This window comes from Suncus etruscus, chromosome 20, assembly GCF_024139225.1.
Source record: "Suncus etruscus isolate mSunEtr1 chromosome 20, mSunEtr1.pri.cur, whole genome shotgun sequence".
NCBI lineage: Eukaryota > Metazoa > Chordata > Mammalia > Eulipotyphla > Soricidae > Suncus > Suncus etruscus.
In genome coordinates, this window is record NC_064867.1 from 1,474,635 (window position 1) to 1,499,787 (window position 25,153).

General features: G+C 44.1%; 1 protein-coding gene across 1 annotated transcript in view; it reads left to right on the forward strand.

Moving 5' to 3' along the window:
* Positions 1-25,153, forward strand: part of GORASP1 (golgi reassembly stacking protein 1) — a 737,102-nt gene that overhangs the window by 547,214 nt on the left and 164,735 nt on the right. The gene's annotated exons all lie outside the window — the stretch shown is intronic.

The following is a 25,153-nucleotide window of genomic DNA, read 5'->3' on the forward strand; positions in this document are numbered from 1 at the left end:
GGGCCCTAGGAATAGTTTCTGAGCACAGAGCAAGAAATAAGTCCTAAGTACTGCCAGATGTACTGCCCCCAAACAATAAAATACTCCAAAATATGAGCAAATAAATCCAACAATGTATAAAAAAGTCATATACCATGACCAAGATTATATAAAAAAATACACCTTAGGAATGAAAGAATGGTTTAACATATGTAAATCAATCAAGATAATATACCATATCAATAAAAGAAAAAAATTGTATGATCATATTAATAGATGCAGAGAAGGTATCCATTCACAATAAAAGCTCTCAACAAAATGAGAATGAAAAACCATTCCTCAATATAGTCAAAACCATTTACGACAAGCCCACAGTAAACATTATACTTAATGGGGGAAAAACTAAAAGCTTTTTCCTTCAAGATTAGGCACAAAACAAGGTTTCCCACTCTTGCCACTTCTATTCAATATAGTATTGGAAGTACTTGTCTTTACAATTAGGCAAGTGTGTGTATATATATGAAGAAAAGAAGTCAAGCTGTCACTATTTGTGTATGATGACAATATATTTAGAAAATCCTAAAGACTAAAAATAAACCTAGAAACAATAGATTGTTACAGTAAAGTGGCAGACTACAAAAGAAACAAGCAAAAGTCCAGTTTTCCTATATACAAATAATGGAGGAAAGGAAAGATATATTAAAAATTATCCTATTTACAATTGTACCTCAGAAAATCAAGTTCTTCAGAATCAACTCACCTAAAGAAGTAAAAGACTTCTTTCAGAGAAAACTACAAAACATTACTTCAAGAAGTGAAAGAGGACATGAGGAAATGAAAAAAAAAACATAGATAAAAAAAGAAAGAAAAGATACACTGTTCATAGATTGAGAGGATTAAACATAATTAAAATGGCAAAACTCCTCCAAAACATTGACAAATCAAATGCAGTTCATATAAAGATATTCATCATGATTTTCAAAGAAATAGACTCAACACTTCTGAAGTTTAGATAGAACAATAAACCTCCATAAATAGCTAAAGAAATCCTTGGGGAAAAGAAGATAGGGAGTATAACCTTCCTCAAATTCAAACTGTACTAGAAAGCAGTAATTAAAACAGCATGGTATTGGAAAAAGACACTCTCAGATTAGTGTATTAGAATTGAATATCCTGAGACATAGCCCCAGTTGTGTGACAAATTATTTTTTATAAAGGAGAAAAAATATAAAATGGAGCAAGGAAAGTCTCTTTAACAAGAAATGCTAGGAAAACTGGTCAGCTACATACAAGAAACGGAACTCATACCTCTTTCTAACACCATGCACAAAGGTTAAATAAAAATGAATTAAAGACCTTGATAGGGCTAGAGAGAGCACAGCGGTAGGACATGGTAGACCTAGGAGGGACCAGTTTGATTCCTGGCATCCCATATGGTACCCCAGCCTGCCAAGGACAATGTCTGAGTGCAGAGTCAGGAATATCTCCTGAGCGTCACTGGGTGTGGCCCAAGAACCAACCAACCAATCAATCAATCCATAAAGTTAAAAAAAAAAAACCTTGATATTAGACCTGAAATTATAAAGTTAGTAGGGGAAAACATAGGTAGAACTCTCCACGACATTGAAGCTAAAAACATCTTCGAAGATGAAACACCACTGGCCAAGATAAACAAATACAACTAAACTTCTGCATCTCAAAGGAAACAATGAGGAGGATACAAAGACCACCCACAGAATGGGGTACACCCATTATTCACCCAATGCCTATCTGATAAGACAGTGGTATAGATTAACTAGGAAAAAGCATCCAACCCCGTCAAAAAACAGTAAGAAGAGATGAACAGAAATGTCATCGTAGAAGAAATACAGATGTCCAAAAGGCACATGAAAAAATTCTACACATGATCAATCATCAGGATAATGCAAACCAAAATAACAATACAATAGAGACTGGGACACACCAAGAAGCAAAACAACAACCAATTCTGGCACAAATGGGGTAACGGAACTCTCATTCACCTGCTGGTGGGAATGTAGGCTGGCCCAACTTTTTGGAAAAATAATATGAACTTTGTATGGATAATATTGTATAATGTGGATTATACAGGAGGAGGTTCTAGCTTTTTGATGATCTTTAAAATGATTGACTGTTGTCAAGGGGTACCTTCTTACTACTCCCTTGTGTCCTTCCCCCCATAGGCTACCTGGTATGGCCAAGTAGCTTGGGGTGGTGTTAATGGAAAAAGCTTGAGGAAAACCTCGCATGTCATCTGTACAAAATGGTGTCCCTCCTTGTTCAGAACCAAAGAGAACCTGACATGTGCCCTTTACAAAATGACGTCCTTTCTTCTTCTTTTTTTTTTGTTTGTTTGTTTGTTTTTGGGCCACACCCGGCAGTGCTCAGGGGTTACTCCTGTCTGTCTGCTCCGAAATAGCTCCTGGCAGGCACGGGGGACCTTATGGAACACCGGGATTTGAACCAACCACCTTTGGTCCTGGATTGACTGCTTGCAAGGCAAACACTGCTGTGCTATCTCTCCCGGCCCATGACGTCCTTTCTTGCTCAGAACCCAGGATCCAACTCTAACCTTTTGTCAGTGTATTTCCACTGCAGAGATTTTTTTCTTGTCCTCAAAGAACAACTTTAAGTGAGAAATAAAGTTGTTTTAAAAATAGAGGCATAACTTTAGCAATATTGAAACCTCTGTATGTTAACATTAAATTAAAGGGTCTTGAATGTATGATATAAAGTCTGACAGCTTACATGTTTTCTTTCACTACAGACTTTGTGTAATAAACTCAAAAGTCTTGGATTTAATGTTAATTATTTTGTATAGCCTAATTTCTTAAATTGGTTTAGGCCTGCAAGATAAAGTCTTATAATTAATCTCATTTTATCTCGAACTCATTTCTGCATCTCTTTCAAGGGTACAAATTTTGACAGTCAAGAATTTCAGGTGGGCCCGGAGAGATAGCACAGCGGTGTTTCCCTTGCAAGCAGCCAATCCAGGACCAAAGGTGGTTGGTTCGAATCCCGGTGTCCCATATGGTCCCCCATGCCTGCCAGGAGCTATTTCTGAGCAGACAGCCAGGAGTAACCCCTGAGCAACGCCGGGTGTGGCACAAAAACAAAAACAAAAACAAAAACAAAGAATTTCAGGTGTCAGTATATTACATTTTTCCCAATAGGATATTTAAGTCAAGAATTCCAATTTTAGGTTGCACTGATGAAGGGGGTATTCTGTTTCTGACTGAAACCCAACTACAATCATGCTTGTAATCAATGGTAGTTAAATAAAGATTTTAGATAAAACAATTCCAAAAATTTTTTATAGTCTCATTAGCCAATTTAGAAAACTTTCAGCTTACTTTTGCTAAAACAGGCTCACAGTAAATAAGTAGAGTACCTAGCCTTTTAAGACGGTTGCTTTACGTATCATTGATCTCTAGGAATTCTGCTGTTTACTCTTCGGTTCAATGATTTGCCCATGTCTGAACTTGAGAATCTCCACTTCTGATTCCAAACTGGCTTTAATATTCTATCACAATACAGAGAAAATATAAATTGGAGCTACTGGTGGTCTTTGATATTTTTTATATTTATATTGATCTTTGGGGCGGGGAAGGCACACCTGGTGGCGCTCATGGCTTATTTGTTTCTCTGTGCTCAAGGGTCACTCCCGGTGGACTCAGGAAACCATATGGGATGCTGAAGATCCAAACTGGGTTGGCAAGATGTAAGGCAAGTGCTGTATCACCTACATTATAGCGTCTGCCCCTTGCCTTTGGTGATCTTAGCGTACATTTGTTCCAGTTATGGAGCCTCTCCTCTTATGGGGTCTAGTGCTCTGGGCCTGGAATTCTGCATTTCAAAGTTATTTTCCACGCTGGTTTCCATAAAAGGGTCGTGTCTCTCAAAGGTCTTCATGTATTTAGGCTGGTCTATGTTCCAGACAGTGTTTTTCCACACTATGCATTACCAGGGCCCCCCTATATCTCTGCCTGCAGTATGATCAAGCCTAGGGCCTTAGATAAGCAAAGTATGTATACCAGTGAGCTATATTCACTGACCCATATCCCTGCCAGTGCTTTTGGTCCCCTTGATTTTGTCAGGTAACGAATCTGTATTATACTGAGATAGCCATTTCGAAGTGTTTTCAAAATTAAAATCAGCTGTCCTAGATCTTTAATCAACTCCTGCTTGATTGACATTTGCAGCTTGCAGATATCTTTTAGATACATGAATTTTAAACACTTAACTTGCATAAGGATTCTCTGGAAGCCCGATTAAGGTCTGCTTCTCCCTCGAAGAAATCCCTCTCTTCCAGGAGCAAATGTCGTGATGTCTCTCTTCCTGTATTTTGTTAGAACCCCAGATGTTTGTTGTGTTAAAAATATACACAATATGAAATTTACTGTCTTCACCACATTTGAATGTACAGTACAGTGGTATTAAGTTTCTATACTTTATTGTGCAGTCTTGACCATTATTTATTTTCACAACTCTTCATCCTGAAAAAAAACAGAATTCTGTAGCATTTATCCATAATCCCTCCACGATCCCTTCCCTCCCTCGAGATTTGGTGGCCTCCCTATATTCCCATAACTCAATTGCTGGGGAATTTCCTTCCCTTCACAAGAGCAGGCAGGGGTCACAGTCTCAGACTCCCCCACACATGCTGTTTTCTTTCTGTGTGTGAATAAATAGACTTTACCTTGAAAGAATAGGATTTTTCCTTTCTGCTTCTAGAACTCAATATTTTGTAAAGTAACCAAATCAACAATATCCTGATATCCCTCCCCCTAATAAAAAGGGGGGCTGGGCAAAGTAAAGTGAGAGAATGGGCTCTTGATGTGTCCTCAAAAAACTGTGATCTTTTATAAACTTGATATTGTAGTAGCTAGTTAGCTGCACACAGATGCTTAAGTCCACTGATCCAGCAATATTCTCTTACAGAAAGATTATCTCCATCTCAGTTGATGAAAAAGTGGGTGATGAATCCCTGTCCACCAGCAGGGATTAGGCTAATCTAGTTTAATCTAGATATAGGAACTCATGTTATAGCCTTTAGAATTTAGGTTTGACTTTAACACAAAAGGGCGTGTTTAATCTATAGTGTTAAGCAAAATGACAAAAAGATTTATACAAGGCAGAGGGAAAGAGAGAGACACAGAATAGTCTCACTCATCTATGGCATTTGAGAAAAATAAAAGACAGCATTGTAATCATACACAAAGACAATAGAGATGAGGGCTGAAGGACTGGCTCATGATGTGAATCTCACCACAGAGTGGTGAGTGCAGTTAGAGAAATAACTACACCAACAGCTATCATGACAATGGTAGTGAATGAGAGAAATAAAATGCCTGTCTCTAATATAGCCATGGTGTTTTATTTTTTAAACTTTATTTTAATTTATTTATTGATTGATTGGTTGTTGGGTCACACCCAGCAGTCTCAGGTGTCACTCCTGGCTCTGCATTCAGCAATTGCCCCTGGTAGGCTGGGGGATCATATGGGGTGCCGGGAATCAAACTAGATCCCTACCGGGTCAGCCACAAGCAAGGCAAACGCCCTACCACTGTGCTATCTCTCCGTTCCCCAGGGAGGGTGTTCTTTTCTATAACTGAAACCAACTATAAATGTTTGTAATCATGGTGCTTAAATAAAGATATAATAAAAAAGATTTATAAATTATTTTAATTTAATTAAAATTTAACTAATTTTTTATTTTGTTTTAATAATTTTGTTTTTATTTTGGTGCTCAGAGATTACTCCTGGCTTTTTACTCAGTAATTACTCCTGGCAGTGCTAAGGAGACCATATCAGATGCTGAGGAAAAAATGTAAATATACATATAAAACTATGAATTTGTGATCTCAATACCTTTAATTCTTTTTCTCTAATTTTATTCCCCTCAAAAAAAAAAGGCTAGATAAACTACCTCAGGATTAAGCAACAGGTAGGTATCTCTTGTAGTAGAATATTGCATAATTAATTTTTTATTCTTTCGTTGATTTTTATATTTTTCTGTGCTGTAAATCAAGGGCTTTGCATGCATAAGACCTGGGTTTGGTCCCTGGCACTATAAAAACAAACAAAAAGAACTGGAAAAGATATAAAGGGTGTATGTCATATTAAAATGGAGCAATCATAATGAATATTGTAAAAATGCAAATTAGTGTTTAACTTTTTTTCTACCTAAATAAATGAGGAAATCGTGGGTCTGAGTCATTTTCCTGCAGAGCGTGTTTTGTGGTTTCAAGAGCTTTCTAGGGTGTGCCTGGGCAGAAGCTCACACTGTTGCCCAACATGCTTGCTAAAAAGAAATGGCAGTGGCCCATATCTTGAGAAAACAACTTGGCCCCCTGGGATAGATGTGTCTTGAAAAACAACCGGATATTTCTAAATCCGCTATGCTCTACTTTCATCATTTTCTCTCGGATAATGCTACCCTAGGAAACCACACATGGTTGGTAGGTTGACAGATCAAACAAGCCAGTTTTAGAAATTAGGATGAGGGCTGGAGCAATATAGTAGTGGGTAGGGTTGCTTGCCTTGCGTGCAGCCAGCCCTGGTTCGAATCCCGGCATCCCATATGATTCCCTGAACACTGCCAGGAATAATTTCTGAGTATAGAGCCAGGAAAGTCCCTGAGTATAGCTCAAACAAAAAATTTTAAAGAACTCACATTGAGGGGCCAGAGTGGTGGCACAAGCGGTAGGGAGTTTGCCTTGCACACGACCAACCCAAGATAAACTGCAGTTCGATCCCTCAGTGTCCCATATGATCCCCAAGCCAAGAGTGATTTTTTCTTTTATACAATCTTTATTTAAGCACCATAATTACAAGTATGATTGTAATTGGGTTTTAGTCATAAACAGCGATTTCTGAGCTCCTAGCCAGGAGTAACCCCTGAGTGTCACCGGGTGTGGCTCAAAAAGCAAAAATAAATAAATAAAATAAAATAAAATAAATCACGTTGAAACTAAAGGGGTCCCCAGGAATCAGGGAAGTAGGGTACTAATGATGAAGAAGAAATTGCTTCTGAATTGGGTAAACTGCCCTGATTTTGAGAGGGCCTATATGTGGACCGTACTGCAAGTGGTTTTGGGGGGCTGAAGTGCCATGTTTGCAGTTCAAAATGGCAGTGTGACAGGGTTGAAGATAACCCCACCCCACCCACCCACCTGGGCACTCAAGAGCACCTCAAAGTATAATGATGGAAGTGATAAGAGAATCAAGATAGTTGCTCTCCCAGACTGCACTCTGAGTGTAGAAGACAAGCTTACTGAATTTTTTTTTTTTTTTTGTGATTTTTGGGTCACACCCGGCTGTGCTCAGGGGTTTTTCCTGGCTCTGTGCTCAGAAACTGCTCCTGGCAGGCACGGGGGACCATATGGGACGCCGGGATTCGAACCAATGACCTTCTGCATGAAAGGTAAATGCCTTACCTCCATGCCATCTCTCCGCCCCTTACTGAATTCTTTTAACATTTCTAGCTGGAGGAATAAGAACTTTTATTCTTATTATCCCCTAATTATACACTACTTCAGAGGGGCACAGTCACCTGTCCACAGTCATATTGGGGCTCCATCATAGATTTCTTGCAGTATCTGCCAACAGCTGTTTTGGGGTGGCTAGAGACCAGATCAAAAGAGTCTGACCTTTTAAGGGTATTGCTGTACCTTCCTAACCAAACTTAAAATGTTCTTGCTGAATAGTTGCACGTGATTTGCTGGGAGTCCATCCCTGGTACCCCATTTGGTCCTCTGAGCATTGTCAGAAGTGATCTCTGACTGCAGAGCCAGGATAAATCCTGAGCACGGCCAGGTATGGCCCTCAAACCTCAAAAGAAAAATGAACCAAAAGTGTGCCTGTCAAAAAGGCATGTTGTGGGGTATGAGGGTAAATGGGGATATGATGGAAGGAAGTTGATCCTGGAAACTTGAATGCTTAAAACAACCATGAACAACTTTAGAAAACATGGTGCCTAATTAAATAATAAATAAAAATAAAATAAAAATAACATGTGCCTTTTTGTTTTGTTTTGTTTTGGGGTCATACCCAGCAGCGCTCAGGGGTTCCTCTTGGCTCTACACTCAGAAATCGCCCCCAGCAGGCTCGGGGGACCATATGGAATGCCGGGATTCGAACCACCATCCTTCTGCATGCAAGGCAAATGCCCCACCTCCATGCTATCTCTCCAGCCCAAATGTGCCTTCTTTTATGTAGATGCCAGCATCATGCCTGTCAAAGAGGTTTTCTTTATTGTTTAACTCTGCAAAATGAATGAATGGCAGTTTTTGAATAAACAAATTTACAATTTTCTTCTACAAATAAAAAATGTATGTCCTCTAGGGACTGGGGCAATAGCATAGCGGTAGGGTGCTTGCCTTGCACACAGCCATCCCTGATGGAATTGAGTTCAATTCCCAGCATCCCATATGGTCCTGGAGCCTGCCAGTGAGAGACTTCTAAGTGCAGAGCCAGGAGTAATTCCTGAGCACCATCGGGTGTGACCCAATAAACGAAAGAAAGAAAGAAAGAAAGAAAGAAAGAAAGAAAGAAAGAAAGAAAGAAAGAAAGAAAGAAAGAAAGAAAGAAAGAAAGAAAGAAAGAAAGAAAGAAAGAAAGAAAGAAAGAAAGAAAGAAAGAAAGAAAGAAAGAAAGAAAGAAAGAGAGAGAGAGAAAGAAAGAAAGAGAGAGAGAAAGAAAAAAGAGAGAGAGAGGAAGGAAGGAAAGAAGGAAGAAAGAAAGAGAAAGAGAGAGAAAGAAAGAACAGAAAGAAAGAAAGAAAGAAAGAAAGAAAGAAAGAAAGAAAGAAAGAAAGAAAGAAAGAAAGAAAGAAAGAAAGAAAGAAAGAAAGAAAGGAGGGGGGGGCGGGCGGTAGCGCTAAAGGTAAGGTGCCTGCCTTGCCTGCGCTAGTCTTGGACAGACCGCGGTTCGATCCCCCAGTGTCCCATATGGTCCCCCAAGCCAGGAGCAACTTCTGAGCACATAGCCAGGAGTAACCCCTGAGCATTACCGGGTGTGGCCCAAAAACAAAAAGAAAGAAAGAAAGAAAGAAAGAAAGAAAGAAAGAAAGAAAGAAAGAAAGAAAGAAAGAAAGAAAGAAAGAAAGAAAGAAAGAAAGAAAGAAAGAAAGAAAGAAAGAAAGAAAGAAAGAAAGAAAGAAAGAAGAGAGAGCGAAAGAAAGAAAGAAAGAAAGAAAGAAAGAAAGAAAGAAAGAAGAAGAGAGAGAGAAAGGAAGAAGAGAGAGAAAGAAAGAAGAGAAAGAATGAAAGAAAGAAAGAAAGAAAGAAAGAGAAAGGAAGGAAGGAAGAAAAAAGGAAGAAAGGAAGAAAGGAAGGAAAGAAGGAAGGAAGGAAGATGGGAGGGAGGGGAGAGAGGGAGGGGGAGGGAGAGAGGGAGGGAAGGAAGGAAGGAAGGGAGGAAGGAAGGAAGGGAGGAAGGAAGGAAGGGAGGAAAAAAGGAAGGAAGGGAGGGAGGGAGCAAGGAAGGAAGGGAGGGAGGGGGGAGAGAGGGAGGGAAGGAAGGAAGGAAGGGAGGAAGAAAGGAAGGAAGGGAGGGAGGAAGGAAGGAAGGGAGGGAGGAAGGAAGGGAGGAAGGAAGGAAGGGAGGAAGGAAGGAAGGGAGGAAGGAAGGAAGGAAGGAAGAAAGGGAGGGAGGAAGGAAGGAAGGGAGGAAGGAAGGAAGGAAGGGAGGAAGGAAGGAAGGGAGGAAGGAAGGAAGGAAGGGAGGGAGGAAGGAAGGAAGGAAGGAAGGAAGGAAGGAAGGGAGGGAGGAAGGAAGGAAGGGAGGGAGGGAGGCAGGGAGGAAGGAAGGAAGGGAGGGAGGGAGGGAGGAAGGAAGGAGAAACGAAGGAAAAGAAAGAGAAAGAAAGGAATGAAGGAGGAAGGAAGGGAAAGAAAGAGAAAGGAAGGAAGGAAGGAAGGAAGGAAAGAAGGAAGGAAGGAAGGAAGGAAGTCCTCTAGTTTTGATTTTCAAGCTGAATAATTTGGTTTTCTTTCTCCTGGGAGTCCATCTATAGCTTAATGTTTAGTTAAAAGCTGAAATAAAGATCTGGCAATGTGGCGCGCTCTCCTTTCTGGCCCATGCGCCTCCTGCCTGGCCCATGTGCCCCAAGAGCTGGACTGCCCGCCAATCGCATGGATTTGGGTTATTTCTTTGGGAAGGGTATGTTGAGGGTGGCCGCCTGCGTGGAGTCAAGGGATGGTATTTGGGGATGTGGAAGGCTGAGGTTGAGGTTCCCTTTTTGGGTCACCCCTGCTGGTTCTTGTTCAATCAAGGGGCCTGAGCCTAAGAGAGCACTATTATCAGGGCTGAATGAGGAGGGTGTTATCCTTGCAAGCTGCGACCAGGGTTCGACCTCCTGCCAGGAGCAATTCCAGAGCATAGAGCCAGGAGTAACCCTTGAGCATTGCTGGGTGTGACTCAAAAACCAAAAACAAACAAACAAAAATAAACCGTTAACTTGGGGCCAGAGAAATAGTACAGCAGTAGGATGTTTGCCTTGCACAAGGCCAACCCTGGACGCACCCAGGTTTGATTCCTGGCATCCCATATGGTCCCCCAGCCTGCCAGGAGAGATTTTTGAATGCAGCGCCAGGAGTAATCCTTGAGTGCTGCTAGTGTGATTCAAAAACCAAATACATATATACATATATATGTATATGTATATATGTATATAATTTATCTTGGGACTGAAGAGTACAGCAGGTGGGCCACTAGCTTTGCACATGGCATACCTGAGTAGAATCCTTAGCATTCCATAAGGTCCCCTAAGCCCTCCAGGATTAATTCCTGAAGTAGAGCCAGGGGTAAGCCCCGAGACAAGGCATGTCCACTCCCAAATCACTACTCCTTAGAGATACATACATGGTCAGAATAAAAGTGAAAGCCAGGGGCAGAGAGACAGCACAGTGGTAGGGAGGTATGCCCTGCAAGCAGATGACCCAGGACGGACGGTAGTTCAAATCCCAGTATCCATATGGTCGCCGGAGCAAGCTAGGAATGATCTCTTTTTTTTTTTATTTGTGTGTGTGTGTGTGTGGTTTTTGGGTCACACCCGGCAGTGCTCAGGGGTTACTCCTAGCTGTCTGCTCAGAAATAGCTCCTGGCAGGCACAGGGGAACATATGGGGCGCCGGGATTCGAACCGATGACCTCCTCCATGAAAGGCAAACACCTTACCTCCATGCTATCTCTCCGGCCCCATAGGAATGATTTCTGAGCACAGAGCCAGGAGAAACCCCTGAGCGATGGTGGATGTGACTCCAAAACCAAAACAAACAAACAAAAAAGTGAAAGTCAGTAGGAGACAAACAATCCCATGGAAAGTGTTGGAAACACCATAGTACAGAAAAGCAATCAGGCTCTTTCTTAGGAACAAGTTCAGGGTGGGGTTTTATTGGCTTTCAGAGAAGACCCCATAAAGAAATTCTTCATTAGGTGGTTGAATCAATAAAACAAAGCTCTAGTAAAAGGAAAACGAGCAGCGACACCGAATAACCCGCAATGCACAAACCTGTTCCAGACAGAGGAGCAAGGGGACCCGGGGATGTCTCACGGAGGCCTACAACTTTCACTGGGACTCGAGACCTCCAGCCAATCTGGTGCCAGCTTGCATATCTCGCATTTCCATAGCTCAGTCTCCTTCCCGGCTGTCGCAGAGAACCAGCCACCGCATCTGCAGCCCCCGAGTGCACCACAGCAGAGAAAGTGCCCAATTTGTGGTGACTGGTGCAGACCGAAGCGGGGTCAGTAGCTAGGAGCTCCAAGCGTTTTCAAAAATGCTCAGGACCCCAGTTTCTCTGGAAGGTTCATAACTCTGGAGTGGTCCCCCAAGTCGGTACTCCCTGGAGATGATGCGCAGAGCCACGAAACCCAGGTCAGCACTGACACAAAGCCCTCCTGTGAAGCCTAGGAGGCATGTCAGATGTTAAGGAAATGTCCTCTCCCACCACCAAAGCTTCCAAACCACTGACCTTTACCCTTTACCTGGGGGACCTTGTGGCACATCAAGAAATAATCAAAAAATAAAGAAGAGGGAAAAAGCTGCCAAGTGTTCACTTCAAAACAGAGTTCTTCGGGCCCAGAGAGATAGCACAGCGGCGTTTGACTTGCAAGCAGCCGATCCAGGACCAAAGGTGGTTGGTTCTAATCCCGGTGTCCCATAGGGTCCCCCGTGCCAGCCAGGAGTTATTTCTGAGCAGACAGCCAGGAGGAATCCCTGAGCACTGCCGGGTGTGACCCCAAAAACAAACAAACAAAAAACAAAACAAACAAAAAAAAACAGTTCTTCGTATAAAGACCAGAGACTTAAGTTCAGACCAGTCCCAGTCCCAGTCCTCCGAACAGAGAAAGAAGAGAGTTCCTGGAACAACTAACTGTCTGCGGTGCAATTGCTGCGCCTTTCATTGACTTCTTCCTTACCTGTCTTGGCACTGCAGCAGGCGGCTTGGCAAAGAGTATTTTGTCAAACCCATCCTGCACTTCATGATAACGGTCAGTTAGCAGAGTTGTTTTGACTCGTCTTGTCCTATCTGGTCCTCGTGCCACGCGGTGACCCAGCTCTCCACGACTTGATTGTATCAACCAGGAGGGGGGCCAGGCTGACCAGAGCAGACCAGGACACCCACCCTGCACCTGCCACTTTTCTGGGGCACAGCTGAGAGGTGGAGAGTGGGGAAAGGCACTGGACCTTTGAGTCTCGACTGAAGAGGGAAGGAAGGAAGCTCCTGGGAAACCGTCGGTCCTGGCAGGGAGCGGACACTACGGCCTGCCTCCTGTCCCTCTTCACTGTCACTAAGGGGCCCCTGCAGCCATCGGCGGCAGTTTCAAAACTGCTCCTGGGGGGCGGGGAGAGAGCGCCGAGGTGGGGGGTTCGCTTTGCATGCAGAAGGACGGTGGTTCGAATCCCGGCATCCCATAGGGTCCCCCCCACCCGACCCCCGCCCTGAGCCTGCCAGGAGCCAGTCCTGAGCCGAGAGCCGGGTGTGCCCCCCAAAACCAATCCTCGGTTGGGATCGGGGCATTTGCACCCCTGGGACGACCCAAACAACGCCGCCTTTGCCTTTGCGTGGCTTTCTCCCCTCTATCCCCCTCGCGCCTGTCTACTGGGTCTTGGAGCGTTGGAAAAGAAAAGCAATGCAGCCTGCAGAGAGAGACGACGACGTAGGAAGGACGGGACCGGATAGGACGGGCGGGGCGGGGCACCCCGTGAGCCTCAACAGCCCCAGCCAGGCAGCAAGGCCAGCAGGAGTTTCCTCCGGGTGGGCCTGGCCTTGGGGTCCAGCCTAGGCCCCACAGGGCGCCGGCCACATGGCAGACGGGGCGATCCCAGCGAGTGTCCTGTGTGCTGTGCCTCCCCGCGCCTCATGCCACCGCCCCAACCATCTCCCCCGGCAAGCAGGCCACTGACTCCTATGGACGGAAGGACGGACTGACTGGTGGACTGACTGGCAGGCGGGCTCGCGGCCAGGAAGCCCCGCCAGCTGCGCCCCGGGTGCCGACCCAGCCCCAGCCTGCGCGTCACAGCCTTCAGCACTCGGGGGTTCCTCCTGGCTCCAAGCCCCGAAATCGCTCCTGGCAGGCATGGGGGAACCACATGGGACGCCGGGATTCGAACCCCCGACCTTCTGCATGCATGGCAAACGCCTATACTTTAGACTATCTCTCCAGCCAGCCCCTTGTTGTACGTTTTTTATGAGAATGTGTCATTTCAAAACAGGCCTACCAACTGGAAAGCGGTCAAAGTGGTTTAGTTTCTAAACTAAAAAGATTTTGAAATCTAAGTACCATGAAGGATCAATAACATCGGGGTCGATGCACTTCCCAGAACAAACATAGGAATCATAAACTAGAATAGACATGAGTCACTTGGGCACTTGTTAGTGTAAAGGAAGCTTGAAACAGCCATCAGGTAAGGACAGGAAAGTGGGCTAGACGTGGCCCTCAAAAACACTGGGGTCGTACAGGCATCCATGACAATTCTGGGAGTTTCCTGACTGCCCTGATCACCCACCCCCCTTCACAATTGTGGGAAAATGCCAGATGTCATGTACTTCCTAAAGCAAATCAATCTACTGTACCTTTCTATTGTTTAAAATACTATATATAGCTTGTAAGCTCATGGTTCAGGGCTGGCAGATTCTGGCTTATGCTGGATTCTGACAGCCCCTGCATGCTTGTAAGAAAAATAAACCCTCTGCTATTGCATGAGAGATTGTGGTCTTGGTGTCTTTGAACGGCGCATCGTTCTCCTGGACTTAACATTTGGAGGCCCCAGCGAGATATTCACGCCTGTTCAGGGACATCAACGCTTCACCTCGGGGTTTTGAGAAAACCGGCGCCTAGGAGGTAAAATGTGCACTTGGTGTGGGCAGTGTGACTGCCGTACGAGCCCGTGAGGGTTCTCGGTGGCGGCTGACAGACGTGTCTAGGGGGCCGCAGGTCACAGATCTGAGGGACGCCTCAGTGAAGTTTGGGGATCCCGAGGACGCTCGGGAGCCCTTCTGTATGTATGACCCTTAGTGGGGTATACATTGGTAAACTGCCCAAGTATCGGGACCTAGGTCAGATTCTGTTTGTCTGTCTACTGTTTTGTGTGAGTTGTTTCTCCTTGTCTTGTGTGACTTGGTTTTATTGAGGAGCCCTAGGGAGAAGTGGCCAGTGGGGCCCTTCTCATCAGGGAGGAGGTCCGGCGAGGCCTCCTCAGCAGGGAACAGAAATCTTGGCTCCAAACGTAGGAGACTCCACGGAGCTCCAAGGATCAGTGCAAGTCCCGGCCGGGCTTTCCAAAGTGGGCGTGAGCCCTTCGCAGATCCTTCAGGTTGGTTTGATTTCATTTTGATCTCATTTTTAGTTTTGGTTTATTTTTTGGCTTTCCACTTCTCTGGTTCATTTTCTCCTGTCTCTCTCTTCAAAAACTGGAAGTTACTCAGTGAGGGAAAAATCCCTTCCAGTCCTGGAGAGGTGTGGAGTTCATTGGGCATGGCCCAGAGAGCAAAAGAAATTTGTAAATTTTAACGTGAGAGTGAAGACTGGTCAGTGTGAGTGGTGAAGTGCTTGGCAAAATGTGTGGGGAATTTGTGTGATAATTGATTTCTTGATTGTTATTATCTATTGCCTTTTCTCAGTCAACCATGAAGCAGGCTCAGACTGCTCAGTCCAAGGTCTCTTGCTGGAAAACTTCCCAGAGGTGCAAAAATTGGTGTTGAGTGGCAATTTCTATACTTCCTTGTTATTTTCTGTTTCGTTGTGTTTTTGTATTTCAAGGCAGGCTCTGTTAGGGACAGGGCAAGGTGGTGGTCGCAAACTCTGCCTCTTTGCTGGCCAGCAGGACTTAAATTTGTCCTGGAGGGGCTGGACTTTGTAACTAAACACCTCAGCCAAAAGGTAAAAATCAGAAAAATCTTGGGAGCTGCCGTCTTGTTGCTTCTGGCTGGGAAGCTAAGAAATTAGTCAGTTAAAAAAATTCTTTACTGGAGCTTATCCAAGAAAGGAAGACTTACCAAACTCCCTTCCCCCCCCTGGTTTACATATCGAAGAAGAAATTGGGAGTGGCTGGGAGTCCAGAAGGAAAAATTGGGTCTTTAAATCTCTTTGAAAAATTCCTCCGACTTAAAGGTTTCTTAGAATGAATAATTTGGTGGAAAATGTTGCAAATTATTGTAATTAACTTTTCTGATGAAACTAAGTTCTAATACAGACTGGAAAATGCCACCTGCCATAAGGAATTTCACCAACTCTAAGAAATTATCAATCAGTTCAGAAACAGGTTCCAACAGCATTGTAATGTGGGAATAATACAAATTTTTGTATTTCTATGTCTGTTAAAAATAATATTAATTTTAAAAGGCCAAAACTGTGTGAAAAATGTTGTGGTTAGCATTTTGATAATATTGTTAATCTTGTGAACGCTTAATATTGTTGAAATGCCTAAATCTAGATAACAATATAAAATTTAATGTAGTTTTAAGGTCTTAATGTAAAAATGCCTAAATTGTCTTTACTAAGTGTAACAAAGAAAATTTGGTCCTGTCAGATAAAAGTAATTCTAGCAATTTGTTTTCTAATTGGGAAAAATAAAAGAAATAAAAGTTTTAGGTATTTGTATAAAGTGCAGACCTTTTAAAATTAAAGTAAAATTAGTCATATTTAATATCTCTAAGGTTTTTATAACTTAAGTTATACTGTAGTGCTTGAATGGTTACAATACCTACCTCTCATTTGCTGAAGTTGCATCTTGTAAAGCTTAAGTAACTTGGTAACTGGAATTTAAAATATAATATGTTCTGGACACTGTCATAAATTTGGCATTTTAATCAATAAACAGGGTATATTTGTAGTAAACTCATTTGAACCTATGATAAGTTATAAAGTAGTAAAAAATTGTAAAATAAATTTTTAGAAACTGCAAAATGCTATGTTTGAAATAGTTAAAAAACAAAAAACCATTTTGAATAATGTACTAAGTTGTTCAGAAAAGTAAAGTAATTAAAATTGAGTAAAAAAAATCAAACTTTAAAAACTATAACTCCTCTAAATTGTAAATTTAAAATACTTTTAAGAAAATTTATGTTTTGCTTTGGTCTAAAGCATAGCTTTTAAAAATTTGTTTAATGTTTTAATTAAAAGTCTTATCAAATATTATTTATGTAGGAAAATATGTGGTTATGCAAAATAAAAAGATATAAATTTAATACTGAAAAAAAATAAAACTCTGAAAAAGAGTAGCCAGTTGGTAAAACTAAAGGAAATTTGTAAAGTGAATTTAGAAAGAAAAAATTTAAAAATGTGTAAAAGGAACTAAGGAGGTGTACTAAAAAAGAAACTATCAGATTAAGTCGGATGATGATAATAATGATGATTATTATTATTAGTATTATTAAAATGCCTCTAAATCAGGAATTAGCCAATGTTTTGTGCAAAATAATTTTAAATGTTTTAAACCATGTTATAGTGTTCATATGTTGTTAGGTGAAAATGAAATAATAATGAGGTATTATAAATACCTAAAATATATATATATAAAGGTTTTAAAAAAATAATCAAAAATTTAAAATATTAAAGTTCAGTTTAAAGGTGTTTTAAAATATAGTAATTGTTAATTGTAAATTTTTTTAAAAAAGGTCTAAAGTCTGCCAGAAAATTTTGTAAAATATAAATTGCTAAATAGCTGGTGTCTAATATGTTTTCTGCTTTAAGCTAAGTCCAGAAGAATAAGCAAACTTCTACTCTCTGTATGTAAATTTATTTACTGCCAAGAATATTAATAAGTGTATCACAAGGAACTTTGTAAATCTTATTGTAAAAGCCTCCAGACAATAATCAGGTTTAGAATTTTCTGTGCAAAATTAAGTAACATTTGCTTTTTCTCTCGTCCTAGCACCTTTTAATATCATTTTTATGTCATGGCATCAGTTTGCTTTGCATGAAATACAAACAGGTAAATTTCCTCTCTGCATGAGGAGTAATCCCCGTGCAAACAAGAAATCTTAAAATTAATAAGGGGACCCCAAAGCCCTCTTTTGGGGAAATAATCAGGCTTAAGGTGGTGTGACAAGCAGGCACCGTTAGGCATCTGGCTAACAAAACCAGGAAAACATCAAGATGAATGGCCTGAAAAAGGAAATGGGAGATTTCTGAACCTGCACTAACTGGCCACGACCACTCTCACCCTCACCCTCAGTCTCAAGAAAGAACTTGAGGTCAGAGTCTCTTCCAACCCTGAAGAGGAGTGGAACAGGCTACTTCTAGGAAAATCCTGCAGTGGGTGAGAAGACAACAGCCATCCGAGAACCAACTCGTTCTTACATCAGCCTAGCCTAAGTAACTGTAACGTGACAAATCTGCTGTGTCCCCACCCTATCCTCAAAAATTCTGTGAGTATTGGGAGTGCCCCAAATGGAGATTTCTCCAGTAATATTGTGTTTATGCAAAGGAAGGAGCCAAAATTTTTTCAAATATCTAGTAAGGTGCAAGGTGAAGGTGGAGAGAAAAATAATTTTTATAATTAAAGTAAAGTAACCTAGGTGTAAAAGCATTTTTTATTAATTGTACTGAAACAGATCATAAATTACAAATGTAAGCATTAGTCTAACTAAAAATAATTCAGAGCTGTTTGTTAATAATGCTATAATGCTTTAATTTCTGTTGTTTAACTTGTGTTATCATTAATTGTTACACACTAGGTGTAAAAAACCTTAGATACAGAACAAGTAAGAAACCCCCCGGGAAACCTCTTCATAAGTCTTTTTCAGATACTTCTCAGAAGCCCGCAGCTTGGATGGTCAGTGGCCTGGACAGACTACAAAGGACCCCCCCTGCATATCCATCTGACTCAACTTCCTGGACCGGGGCAAAATGAAGATCACCTACTGTACCAGATGACAGCATGGGACTGTAAAACCACCGGTCAGGCATACTGGAAGCTCCCTTCCAGTTGGAACTGAATCGTAATAACCAGATTAGTAGTAAATCACACTTTTTGAAAAGCAGCTGGGGAAGGGGTCAGGCAAGAGAAATGCCTTGCATTGCCCTTGAAGTTTTTAATTTGACCTTCCATTATTGTGTGCTAATTAACTGCGCTCTTAAGGGGGGCCAATCAAATCAGTAATCACCCACCCCCCTTCAAGAAAGGCTAAAACAAAAATTCCGGGTTCAAAACAATTGGTTTCAGTCCTGGTTCAAGTAGTCCCCCTGGCTAACAACTCTAATGTCTGCCATTACAGGCCCGCTTGTGCTCCTGCTGCTATTACTGACTATAGAACCTAATGATTACTAGGCAGCAATATAAGGCACTTAATCAAACAACCCAGATCTCTAGGATTAGAGATCAAACAAAAGAAAAGGGGGGAATGTAAAGGAAGCTTGAAACAGCCATCAGGCAAGGACAGGAAAGTGGGCTAGACGTGGCCCTCAAAAACACTGGGGTCGTACAGGCATCCATGACAATTCTGGGAGTTTCCTGACTGCCCTGATTACCCACCCCCCTTCACAATTGAGGGAAAATGCCAGATGTCATGTACTTCCTAAAGCAAATCAATCTACTGTACCTTTCTATTGTTTAAAATACTATATATAGCTTGTAAGCTCATGGTTCAGGGCTGGCAGATTCTGGCTTATGCTGGATTCTAACAGCCCCTGCATGCTTGTAAGAAAAATAAACCCTCTGCTATTGCATGAGAGATTGTGGTCTTGGTGTCTTTGATCGGCGCATCGTTCTCCTGGACTTAACATTAGATATTGCAAATTCTGATTCAATGGGTCTATGGTAGCGCCTCGGATTTAGCAGTGATGGATTTCTGGGAGATGCTGCTGCTAGTACCCCAAAACAAGATCCGATTTCCTACTGAAAGCAGTTGGGACAGGTGAGAGTACAATGAGTAGGGTGTTTGCCTTGCATGCGACGGACCCAGATTTGATCCTTGAAACCTATAGGATTCCCTAAGCGCACCAGGAGTGACTCCTGAGTAAACAGCCTGAAATATCCTCTTCAGCACAGCTGGATGTGTCCCCCCAAAAAATAAAAAAAACAAGACAACATCGAAAAGAAAGCAACGGAGCTGGAGAGATAGCAAGAAGGTAGCGTGTTTGCCTTGCATGCGGAAGAAAGGTGGTTCGAATCCCAGCATCCCATATGGTCCCCCGAGCCTGCCAGGAGCAGTTTCTCAGCATAGGGCCCAGAGGAACCCCAAGCCCTAGCAAGTGCCCTCCCTCCATGCTATCTCTCCGGCCCCTTCATACTTGTTTTAGGTTTTAGGCCCCACCCAGCAGTGCTTGGGGTGGATTACTTTTTCTTTCAACTTTATTTATTGTTGGATTGTTGGGCCACACCCAGCGGTCTCAGGGGTTACTCCTGGTTCTGTACTCAGAAATCGCCCCTGGCACATTGGGGGACCAGGAATCGAAATGGAAACATGTCCTTCCTGGGCCTGCTGTATGCAAGGCAAATGCCTACTGCTGTGCTATCTCTCCAGCCCCCTGGGGGTTACTTTTCACTTTGTGTTCTGGGATCTGTCTCCAGTGCACAAGGGACCATGCAGTGCAGGGAATTCAACTCAGGGCTCTGGCATACAATGCATGTATTGCACTCCTTTGTGCCGTTTCTCTAGCTCAAAGGAAAATGAAAACAAGAAACCCTGTGATGAAACCTTCCATTTTAATAATTTTAATAAGCATCAAGGACAAAAACAGACAAATGATCTGATGCACCTTTCTTTTTTTTTTTTTTTTTTGGTTTTTGGGCCACACCCTGTGACGCTCAGGGGTTACTCCTGGCTATGCGCTCAGAAGTTGCTCCTGGCTTCTTGGGGGACCATATGGGACGCCGGGGGATCAAACTGCGGTCCGTCCTAGGCTAGCGCAGGCAAGGCAAGCACTTTACCTCCAGCGCCACCGCCCGGCCCCATGATGCAGCTTTCTTTCTTTCTTTCTTTCTTTCTTTCTTTCTTTCTTTCTTTCTTTCTTTCTTTCTTTCTTTCTTTCTTTCTTTCTCTCTCACTCTCCCTCCCTCCCTTCCTCCCTCCCTTCCTCCCTCCCTCCCTCCCTCCCTCCCTTCCTCCCTCCCTCCCTTCCTCCCTTCCTCCCTTCCTCCCTTCCTTCCTTCCTTCCTTCCTTCCTCCCTCCCTTCCTTCCTCCCTCCCTTCCTCCCTTCCTTCCTTCCTCCCTTCCTCCCTCCCTCCCTCCCTCCCTCCCTCCCTCCCTCCCTCCCTCCCTTCCTTCCTTCCTTCCTTCCTCCCTCCCTTCCTTCCTCCCTCCCTTCCTCCCTTCCTTCCTTCCTCCCTTCCTCCCTCCCTCCCTCCCTCCCTCCCTTCCTCCCTTCCTTCCTTCCTTCCTTCCTTCCTCCCTTCCTCCCTTCCTCCCTTCTCCTTCCTTCCTTCCTTCTTCCTTCTTCCTTCCTCCCTCCCTTCCTTCCTTCCTCCCTTCCTCCCTTCCTTCCTTCCTTCCTTCCTTCCTTCCTCCCTCCCTTCCTTCCTCCCTCCCTTCCTCCCTTCCTTCCTTCCTCCCTCTCCTCCCTCCCTCCTCCTTCCTCCCTCCCTTCCTTCCTTCCTTCCTTCCTTCCTTCCTTCCTTCCTTCCTTCCTTCCTTCCTTCCTTCCTTCCTTCCTTCCTTTTCTTTCTTTCGTTTTTGGGCCACACCCAGCAGTGCTCAGGGTTCCTCCTGGCTGTCTGCTCAGAAATAGCTCCTGGCAGGCACGGGGGACCATATGGGACACCGGGATTCGAACCAACCACCTTTGATCCTGGATCGGCTGCTTGCAAGGCAAACACCGCTGTGCTATCTCTCCGGGCCCCTGGTGCAGCTTTCTTAAGGAATGAGAGTGGGGACACGGTTTTTAAAGAAGATGGCAAGATCAATACCTGACAGTATTACAGATCTGGCTGATTCTGTCACAGTTCTTTTTGAGGTCTTAGTTTTTAACTACAGGCCACCCCACAGCAGTTGCAGCTCGTGACATGAATCACTATTCCACCAACAGAGCCCAGCTGTAGTTCAAATTAGTCCCGTTTTGTTTCCCATCATTTCAATATTTCTAGCATAGGACATGATACTGAACAAAATTTCAAGTAGCAAAAAAAAAAATTCCTTTATTTGAGTAAAAGCAAAATAAAAGTTTTAGGCTGTTAAACTTTTTCTTTTTGTGGTTTTTGGTCACACCAGGCAGTGCTCAGGGGTTCTTCCTGGCTCCATGCTCAGAAATTGCTCCTGGCAGGCACAGGGGACCATATGGGATGCCGGGATTTGAACTGATGACCTTCTGCATGAAAGGCAAATGCCTTGCCTCCATGCTATCTCTCCGGCCACAAGGGCTGTTAAACTTTTAATTCTTTAAGCCTTCCTGTTTAACCAGCATTTAAAAAATGTATACAATCATAACACTGGCAAAGGTTAATGGGAAGACAGAGAGGTACAAACAGGTGAAATGATGACTTGGATTAAAATTGCGGGGGAAAATACAGCATGCTGGAGATCAAAACTGGTCAGCCATGTGTGAGGCAAAATCCCTCCATGCTGTGCTATCGGTGTACCCCCGTCGCAGCACTTCTTGTGGCATACACAAGGAGAATCCGAGGCCCAGCTCAGATTTTGGGACTTTTGCGGGGAGGGCAGGAAGGGTTGAGCCATACCCAGCGGAGCTCTGAGTTTATTCCAGGTTCCATGCTCAGGGATTATGTCTGCATCTATTCTCTGGTCCCAGACTTGGTGACTTACCCACTTCCTCCAGGGAAGCTGGCCGTTTCCGTGGGCGTGGACACACCTGGACTGCCATGTGGGTTGATAGGCATGGCGCTGACAGCTCAGATGTGGGAATAAGCATCTCAGCCGGGTGAGAGAAACTGCTAGAAATAAGCTGCCTTCCTGAGATAAAAATTTTTCTTTGGGGCCGGAGAGATAGCATGGGGTAAAGTCTCCATTCTGCCTCTCCTGCAGAATGTCCGTGGTTCAAATCCTGACATCCCATATGGTCCCCCGAAAAAGCCAGGAGTGATTTCTGAGCATAGAGACAGGAGTAACCCCTGAGCACTGCCGAGTATGACCAAAAACCAAAAAAAAATTATTTTTTTCTCTTGAGGGGGTTATACTCCCCAGTGTTCAAGGGTTACTCTGTGCTCAGGAACTATTCTTGGCTGACTTGGGGACCATATGTGATGGTGACGGAGATGTGTGTGTGTGTGTGTGTGTGTGTGTGTGTGTGTGTGCCTTTCTTGCTACACTATCATTCTGCCCCACAATACTTTTTTTAGTTTTTGGACCACACCCAGCAGTGCTGGGGGGGGGGGTTACTACTGGTTCTGTACTCTGCACTCTGAAATCAGTCCTTGCAGGGACAGAGACATGGAATGGAGGTAAGGTGTTTGTTTGCCTTACCCTAGAATCAGGTACCACCCTAGGGTGGAGCAGAATGAGGTACCACCCTAGGACGAGAGCAGAATACTAGGTCACACCCTAGGGGAGGGCACAATTAATGATTAGGGTAGGATCAGTAACATAATAACACCCTCAAGCAGTACTGCGCCTTGGAGCTGAAAGCCATGGCTGCAGGCCTGGCTGTCTTCCCGAGCGCCTAGACTTCTGCCAGCACCACAAGAATGAGGTGAGTCGGGGGTCCCCCAAGCCTTGCCTTTCGTTGTCCCCCCCTGGCCGATGTGGCGCATGCGCTCCAGACTCTCCAACCTATCCAGGCCCACTGGCCGGGGTTGGGAATGGGCCCCTAGACTTGGAGCGCTGCTGGCCCTGCTTTTTGTGTGTGTGGGGTTCCAAATGTCTGCGATCAATGTGCGTGCTTCCCCGGCCCATTAACCACGGGTGCATGCGTCCCCTGCCTGGCCCATGCGTCTCCTGCCTGGCCTATGCGCATCAAGAGCTGGACAGCCCGCCCATAGCTCGCTATGTGGTGCCCGGTTCTGCACCTTTAGACAGCGACTCCTCCAACTTGATTCCAGTTGTGTGGTCTCGTCCTTCTACTCTGGAACCTTACATTTTTTTGGGGGGGGGGGCTCTGCCGGGATAGAACTAACATGACCAGTCGCCAATAAGGCTTCTCAGGTCCCATGTTTACACTGGGATACCTCGAGATATGTAAAGGCCTAGAAATGAAAATGGAGCTCCAGGGAAGCCCTATAGGGAAAAAACGAGAGGCAGTTCTGCTGCTTTGGGCAGGAGGCTAGAGGGATGCCCATGTCCTCCAGGGGTCACACCAGGGTGGCACAAACGTGGGTTCGAGTCCCGCGTCACCGCCTGGGGTGAAAAGGAATCCAGTGGGATCGAGTCCCATCAGGGGTCCCAGCATCTGGCGCCCACTTTTTTGGGGGGCACCCACGTGGGTTTGAGTCCCGCTGAATGATCCAGTCAGGGATGCATTTGTTAGGGTTTCAGTGGGGCGCCATTGTCTGTCTGTTTTTTGTTTGTGGTTCTGTGTTCCGTGTATTTCTTTGACTTAGCCTTAACCTAAGGATTACTCTTTCAGGCCATTTCTCCTCCTCTGTTACTTACCCTGATGATATACATGCTCAGGAAAGCTGTCAGCATGCAGCACGGGAGGGCTTAGGTACCACGACTCTTGCTTTCATCCAGTTATTATGACAATGATGACTTGTTGCCTAGAACTGTGTCCTATCCATGCACTTTATGACAGAGATTTCTCTCTATCTTATCTTGTCTGGTCTGAACATGGAGGGAAACTAGGGAGAATGCCACTTCTCCTTAGGTCATAAATTGTGTGTTGCTTTGTTCTTCTGGGACATGGCAGAGACTGTCTGAGATTGTAAGCCCCAGATTTCTCAATGGCCATCAGGGATAAATTTTCACTGGAAAATTTCTGGACTTTGCAACCACCCAACTGTCCTGCCATACTTTAGTTGAGGCCAGATAGAGGGGTGTTGTGTATGTAAATATTTGGGGGGATTACTATGTTGCTCACCCTAATCTGATTAGGTGATTGTGCCCTACCCTAGGGTGTGACCTGGCATTCTGCCCCCACCCTAGGGTAGGACCTGATTCTGCTTCCACCATTGGTTGGTATCTGATCCCACCATTGGGTGGGACCTGACTCTGGAGTATAAGTGTTAAGTCCAGGAGAATGATGCGCCGTTCAAAGACACCAAGACCACAATCTCTCATGCAATAGCAAAGGGTTTATTTTCTTACAAGCATGCAGGGGCTGTGCTAGAATCCAGCATAAGCTAGAAACTGCCAGCCCTGAACCATGAGCTTACAAGCTATATATAGTATTTTAAACAATAGAAAAGTACAGTAGATTGATTTGCTTTAGGAAGTACATGACATCTGGCATTTTCCCACAATTGTGAAGGGGGGTGGGTGAACAGGGCAGTCAGGAAACTCCCAGAATTGTCATGGATGCCTGTACGACCCCAGTGTTTTTGAGGGCCACGTCTAGCCCACTTTCCTGTCCTTGCCTGACGGCTGTTTCAAGCTTCCTTTACATAAGAGCAAGGGTCTGTGGAAGGCGAGGGCTTTTTGCTGGCTGGAACTGAAGCTGAGTCTTTGGACTTCAGTTTAGTCCATCAGAATAAAGCAAATATTTCCACGAGCCTGACTGCGAGCTGTTTACCCGCCGTTTCACCTCAGAACCAGGGGCTAGACAGGGTGGCAGACGCGTGCTCCGAGCTGGAAGAAAAGGGCCTCATTCTCCATCCCTC